Raw genomic sequence first — 7,924 nt, 5'->3', positions numbered from 1 at the left:
CACCTCTGAGCTCTGTTTCAAAAAAATTTAATTGCTCCAGGGTCACATATGTATCTCAAAACAGAACAAAATAATTTTTATGAAAAACAGTGGTCAGTTTAACTGCCCAGGAAGTCATGAACAACTATCACAAAACATTCAAACAGTCATCATCCATATAATGACACACACTAAATATAACTGACATAGAATAAAGGCCAAGGCAGTTGCAAGTGTCCAGTACACATCAAATGCATGGCTCTTCATGGCATGAGCAGCAGACCATACAAATATTTTAGCTTTTCTCACAGCTGCAGTCATCTCTGTCTTGACTTGTTGAATGCAATCATGATGAATATGATAAGCCATTTTATCATTACCTTCCATTCTGTTGTTCAATGTCATTGGGGCAGAGCCCAGGGCCAATTTTTTTACTTTTTAATGCAAGTACATGCATGTCAGTCATAAGTGGGCTGGAGAAACCATGCATGCAGAGCACGAAGACTATGCTGCATTTGTTGTCACCGGATCCTGATTTCTTTCTTCTTTTTTTTTTACACCATTTTTTCAGGTGGTGATCCAGATTCAGTGAAGTCAGTATCAGTGTTGGAGGGAGATTCTGTCACTCTACATTCTGGTGAAACACAGAAAGAAGATCTGAAAGTGTGGAGCTTTGGACCTGACGATACTGTCATAGCTGTGAACTCTGAAATTAAGATATCTACAGACAGATTACTGGTGGACCAATCGATTGGATCTCTTACCATCAAGAATATCAAAGCTAATTTTTCTGGAATATATAAGTTTGAGATCGTCAAGAAGAACTTATACAAGAAATGTAATGTTACTGTCTATGGTGAGTAGCTCAAGACTTTTCAGTGGAATTATCAAAATATTGCATGCAGCCTAAAGACCAGTTTCATATCGCTATCCTGACATCGGACGTCTTAAAAGGACTGTAGAGACCAACACAGACTGTTGCAATAATTGTTTTTCACTACCTAATTGTGAAACCAGCTGACATCTGTGTCCTTAAAGCTCGCATCTGTCGAAATATTTCCTTTATTTTGATTATTATTTGCGCATGCCTACACTCTTTATATGGATGTTTCTTTGCATTGTTGTGATTCTTTGATGGTGAATATGTACACAGTGTATCTGATTATTGCTATTCAACATCTTAAAGAGTAAATTAGTACAACTGACTGTTCACTGACTGCTCTTCATTTTTCTCATGGTCATTCGACATCCACTGTGGTAATCGACCCTCTGAGACGGTTGGCACTGTAATAGTAATTGGTGCAATTCAGTTCCTTTCAAACATTTAATGAGTGGCATTTGCACTTTCTAACACATCCATTTACTGTCTGCTCACACCACCTCTAATAAAACATTTTAACATTTAGTTTTGACATTTGACATAGGCATACTGTGGTGCGGGTGTTTCTGTCTGATTCTGCTGATGTGGCGCTGGATCTGATCAGATGGATCCTGTTCTGAGATGTTTCAAATATGACAGTTTTCATGGAATGTGCACATTCGGAAGTTCCAAAGAACTTAGCCTACTTCCTTATTTTAAGAAAGTCCAAATTACTTTTCCCATCACAGAAATCGTCAAGTACGATTTTAGCGTTTCACCTGTAGAACCGTTACATATTGATCTGAAGTTCAAAGTGAAATAACGTTAATACTAATCGTCGCTATCAGCTTGCGGTTTAGCTCGTTTTGAAACGACCCCGAATGGACTCCGAACGCTTTGAGACTCAACGGAACAATTTAACAACAACAATGGACAACTTTATCTCATCTTTTTCTCTCATTTACAGGATTATTCAAATAATTGTTATCATGTTAGTCCCGTTGGAGGGTGAGTAGATTTAGCAGTTTCAATAATTAATTTTCACTTTCACTTTACATATTTCAACAAAATATCTAAAAGTTATTTGAATATAGGGCTAATTTTATGCAATTTTGTATTACATATAATTTATACAAATATCAAGCTACTATTTATCAATTTACAATTAATTTACATACAATTAATATTTTGAGAGGCTTAAATTCAGAAAATGTCTTGAGTGTAACTGTGCAGACGATTGAAAATGAGAAATCTCTAATCAAATGCCTGCAATTCATGTGTTACAGGACCAAATATTTAAAAATTTATAAAAACATTTAATGTGGTTTTGGACCTGTAAAGAATTATAAGACTGTAAAGAACAGTATTATTGGATTTAAAGGGATAGTCCTTTTCCACGATGAAAAGGAACTGATGCATATGTGAGAAAGATGTTTTCCCACATCTTCTCTCAGTGAGATGTGGAAACAGATGTCTGTATGTTAATACACTGTGTGTGTATTGTCTGTCTCAGAAGATCAAAGGGTCTGAGGTTCTGTAAATCTTACAAGAGGGACAGACACAATGTCCAACATCAGGGTTCAAACTGCATTAGGGTGTTTTATTGTGACATTTACATGAAGATTTTTTTATTCTCTCATGTTTTCAGCTCCTCTGCCCGTTCTTGTCATCAGCAGTAACTCTTCACAATGAAGCAATAGCCATCATTTCAACGTCTCGGTTAAGTATAGACCCGATATAGTCCGGCTATGTGTAACTCACTTCTAGCCCAAATAACCTTGAATTTGGTTTCATGTCTTTTTTTGGCAAAATAACTTGTGAGATGTATGAATTTATTTTGAAACTTCCAAATTGATAGTAAAGCTTAAGAATACAAATGATTTAAAATGGCAATATAAAATTATCAATTATAAAAAGTTTGCAGCAGTATTAAAATAGTGCAAATAGCTCAGATGTGCAATGCGGCATTAAAACCTAAACAGTACAAACAGAAAACATAATGTAATAAAACGGTAAGGGTGAATTTATTATTCCATGTACATTTGAGGTTAACAAGATATTACCACATGACATCTTACCGTCTACCTCCACAGCTAACAAAGGAACTGCACCTGTTTTACCATCTCTTATATGCTGATTTAAATGAACACAAACACCCAGAGAGATTCAGTAATGCAGTATCGTACCATGGTTTGGCTGATGAACATCCCCATTGTTTCCAGGAACTACACCTTTAATAAAGATTACATAACTTGATTCAATTAAATCTTTTTTCATCTCTAACTATAATCAGTGTTGGGGTAACGCATTACAAGTAATGCAAGTTATGTAATCAGATTACTGTTTTCAAGTAACTAATAAAGTAGCATTACTTTTAAATTTACAACGAAATATCGAGTTACTTTATTAAATAAGTAATGCAAGTTACTTTATTCACATTTATTGACTGATACCTCTCCTGTCCCCATGTTGAGAGAAATTGGGAATAAGAGCAGAGGCACTTCCTTCAGTCTGAGGCTCATTCATTTCACTTTTTGTGTGAAAGGGCCTTTACAGTTGCCAAAAATATAACTTTTGGCTTTTTTGTTATTAAAAAAAATAAATATGCAAGCCCAGTGACAAAAAGTAAGGCAAAAGTAATGCAGTGCATTACTTAAACAGTAATTAAGTACCACAGTTAGTTACTTTTTATGGAGTAACGCAATATTGTAATGCATTACTTTTAAAAGCAACTTTCCCCAACACTGACTATAATATTACAACTTTAGAGTTTTTTTGTGATGATGTTTAATGTCAAAATGGAAAGAATGAAGCTACATCAAAAACACAAGAATCTGTACACATAGTTAAATTGTATCTCACCTTTTAGGCTCTTGAGTTCCTCTCCGTCAGGTTCATCTGTATAAAAAAATAATAGCGTACTTGAAACAATTATGAAGAAGTAAATGCAAACTTTCTTACAAAACAATATTTTGCACTCTTACTTTTTCTTTTAAATTAGTTACAAGTAACACGTACCGCCTTCATCTGCCTGTTTACGCGTCTTGCGCTGGCAGTAATAATAAATACCACACAAAACTGCAGCCACAGCCAGAGCACAAACACAAACCAGTGCTATATGACCTGCGGACAAACCTGGTGCTATGATGGAAGAGAGATACTGTATCAGCGTCGGAACTGCTAAAAATGGTTATTGGCGTACATGAATATGACCAGCTCTGTGAAAACACACTGCCGTACCTGAACATGTGTGACAGAGTTTGCTGATGTCCAGATGTTGAGTCTGGTTGCTGATGGGATTGTTGAGCACACAGCTGTAGCTGTTTTTATCCTGATATTCCACCTCCAGAGGTAGAGAGAGACTGATGCTGAGATCAGACACACTGATGCTGGACAATAAACTGTTTCCTTTGTACCAGGAGAGAGTCACATAACCATTCACCACTGAACACAACAATAAACCATTCCAGTGTAAAGGACAGGAATGGACAGAGCTGGGAAACATGAGAAAATATAACAAATTTTTTACGTAAATGTCATACTAATACACCCTGATGCAGTTTGGTATGCACAAATGTAAATGTGGCAGACTGGACATTAATGCATAGGTTATGCAACTACAGAATGACTCACCAGAAACAATAATACTGAATTTCTTGGGCAGGACCTCTTTTCCATCAATGATCTGTAAAAAGAGGAAGATCTGTAAAGGAGTCCAGCATGTTGAGGTCTGGTTTTTGTGATGGTCAGAGATCCAGTTTGATGATCCACCTTCAGTCTGTCTCTGAATCTCCCATCAAGAACATCATCATATAATGAGATCTTATTGGCCATTCTGTTGATTTGAACTATTCGAGTGTTGTCAGATCCAAACGTCCACAGTATCAGATCAGCTTTCTATTCAGTAACATCAGTTTATAGAGTAATAGAATCTTCCTCCATCACTGACACTGACTTAACTGGATTATCACTAAAAACACCTAGATAGAGATTTTAAGTTAAGTATTTCATCATGGACCTTGCAGCTTTCTATTCTATTGACACTTAATATATTGAAATGCTTGGTGTGGATATTGCATCTAACATATTTTTTGTACAGAAGAAAGTCATACAGGCTGGAATGATATGACGGTGGGTAAATGATGACTGAATTTTCATTTTTGAGTGAATTATCCTTTCCAATAATTATGTTCAAGTCTTTACATGTCCAAGGCCATATTTCAAGTCCAGCAGGATATTATATGAATACAGGAACAACAAAACAGCAGGCAAGTTCACTGAATTCTGGATAATATTAATTCAGTAGTGAATGTGACAACGGCACAGAAATGAAGCACTTATAATTCATCACATAGATACATTCAAACAAAAAACATGCCTTGTTCTAAGTAATGTAATCTTTGTATTTATGTTTGTTTCATTTATTTTTGTCTGTATTACATGCACCTGTAGGCCTACTTACATTTTTTCTTTCTACAGATGATGATGCCACCAAGAATTTAAGCTCCAAAAAATAGAGCTAAATAAACATTAATGTGGGAATTTGAAATATAATAATCATCACTTTTTATATATGTAAAATAAAAAAAAATAAAAAACTGTCTTGAAAACCATTTAAATCTACTTACCATCCATGAGTAAAAAGACAAAAAATAAAACAATCATCTTTATATTTCTGTACATCAGAGTAAAAGATAAGTGAACAAAGTTGTTCATATTTAACTCTGTTCGACGTCAGGTTAAATCTGTTTCTCAACAAGCTAAATCACAACCTGATAGCAATTATTATTAATAATTATTGTTTATCTTTTGTTTTGTATTGTTTAGCCGACTTCAGATCGGTTGGTAGCGTTTATACGAGTAACAATCACTAGTGATTACTCTTAAATATTTAAATGCTGGTTAAATTCATAAAACTATTTTATCCTATTTTTGTAAAATAAATGAGGAATTACGTTCACTTATACTTCCCAATGGGATCTTGAGAACATATCAGATCAAGAAAGTCCCACACTCAAATCTCCAGTTATCAAACGTTTTGACATTTGACAAAGTGAATATATTATTGGTGCAAGTGCCGCCAATAGGTCAGTATTCAGAATGGATATATTTTACTATATTTTACCAAGTGTACTTACCAAGACAATTATTAAGATTGATGTGACAGGTGTAGTGGACAGCAAATTCAAGGGCCCAGTTTATGGCCGCTATAGTGGAATTCCTCAGGTTTTGGCCTGTGACCGCCATAAAAATTCCTTAGGAACTCTGGACGCAGCAACAGTGGGTGAAACAAAGAGAGATCACAGAGTTCCATCCAAATCCATTCATAACTATGTCCTCAAACTTTAAACTGATGCAAACTACAACACAAACATCTTATACTTATTCAGAGGAATAAGTATTCTCAGTGACAGCGACGTGTAGTGCAACATCTTACACAGCTGTTAATGGACAAATTAATGCATGCATGACAGTTCAATCTTTTTCCATCATTTTTGGAATTAATGTGTTTGTAATATTGCCAAATGTATTCTGGTTGTGGTTTGGAAAGTGAGAAATGCATTGGTAAAACTTTAGTGACACTTTTCTAAATGTGTGTTTGGAATATGCAAATAAATTCCACAGGAGGAAAGAAGGGTGGGCCACACCATGTCCCCCGACTCTGATGGAAACAGCCAATCACAGCCTGGAAATTGAGAAATTTACATTTCAGATTCCAAATTGCAATCTCCTCATCGGAAAGAGATAATGTACCGTCCCAAAAAGACACTCCTTGTTCTGAGTCTGAGTCCTGTTACTGGGAAGGCAGCAACAGAAACAACCCGTTCTGAGTCTGAGCCCTGCATGGGTGAGACGATAGCAGATCAACCTCCGTTCTGAGTCTCTGGCCTGTTACAGGGAAGGCAGCAACAGACACAACAACTGTTCTGAGTCTCAGTCCTGTAATGGAAGAGACGTTAACAGATACACTGTTCTGAGTCTTTATTAACACGCTGGGGAGAAAAGGACAACCCTTTTAAACAAACGTGATCATCACCAATTATGGCATCGCTAATCTGTTTGGTTAAAATCACGTTGCAATAAGGTTTATAAAGTTTGCATCTGTCTGTTCTGTTCAATGGGAGGAGAGGAAAGAAAAATAGGATGAAATCCGTATGACATAGCGAAAGATAAAGTTCAGATGTAACTAAGCAAGTCACTTCAACACTTCAAACACTGCAACGCATTTTGCCTTTGAGACAACAAAATGCTACGTGCTAACCACTAGCCTTCAATGCTAATAGCTTAGCTTGGCTATTTGTTTACAAACAGCTCAAAATGGCGCTGGCGGACTGAAAGTTACCTCCGGAAAGGGTTTCTTCGAACTTCCGGGTTACGGCTGTTGCTATGGTGACGTACACAGCATGCGCATGTGAGCTTACTAGCTGTGGGTTGTCAGTGAGATGTCAGCGCCTCTCGCACTACACAACCAAAAAGCACTACAGATTCTTATCTTTATAGTGCTGACCAATCTCAACTCGTTCCGAGTGAGGTGAATTAATCTACAGATTCACTGCAATTAATACAATAACTGTCAATGATATCTCGGCGGATATTAGCACATATTTATACAGACAAAAACACGTGGATTTAACCACAATTTCACTTGATCAAGATTTCATAATTCTCCCAAAAATAAATAGCGTTCGGATACTTTCTGAGCACCGCGAATCACACTCTGAGGCCTTTTAAAAGACAGAAGAACAAGGAACACGCTTGCTTCTCTGTTCATGTGCGCTCTAAAGCGACTTATTTTGTATCGGTGGACAAAATTAAAACGTTTTTACTGCAGTTAAATTCTAAACAACAAACTCTCGAGTTTCACTTTCATTCAACACGCTCTGCCGTGCTATAATACCAGGTATAATAACTCACAAACTCTGTTTCTCTATTTTTCGTCTATTTTTCCGGATAAAAATAGAGAAAATTCATAATAATAATATCTTGGTATCATTAATTTCTCAGTCAAATCTTTGCCAGCTTTCTATTCTCCACCATATGTAATGTCTTGATTACTTAATTTTAGGGAATTAATTATTATTAATT

General features: G+C 36.0%; 1 long non-coding RNA gene and 1 pseudogene across 1 annotated transcript; both read right to left on the bottom strand.

The window, feature by feature from the left end:
* Nucleotides 1-3,024: 3,024 nt before the first annotated feature.
* On the bottom strand, nucleotides 3,025-3,943 carry LOC107705648 (uncharacterized). Its single transcript, XR_001636083.1, has 3 exons — nucleotides 3,857-3,943; nucleotides 3,701-3,736; nucleotides 3,025-3,069 (listed from the first exon to the last, which is right to left on the bottom strand). It is a non-coding gene; the product is annotated as an uncharacterized LOC107705648 (long non-coding RNA).
* Nucleotides 3,944-4,028: 85 nt separating this feature from the next.
* On the bottom strand, nucleotides 4,029-5,503 carry LOC107705644 (uncharacterized; annotated as a pseudogene).
* Between the last annotated feature and the right edge of the window lie 2,421 nt (nucleotides 5,504-7,924).

Source organism: Sinocyclocheilus rhinocerous, unplaced genomic scaffold, assembly GCF_001515625.1.
Source record: "Sinocyclocheilus rhinocerous isolate Xijiao unplaced genomic scaffold, SAMN03320098_v1.1 scaffold2942, whole genome shotgun sequence".
NCBI classification, from domain to species: Eukaryota; Metazoa; Chordata; class Actinopteri; order Cypriniformes; family Cyprinidae; genus Sinocyclocheilus; species Sinocyclocheilus rhinocerous.
The sequence above is the reverse complement of the archived record's forward strand: the minus strand, read 5'-3'. Positions and strand labels throughout refer to the sequence as shown.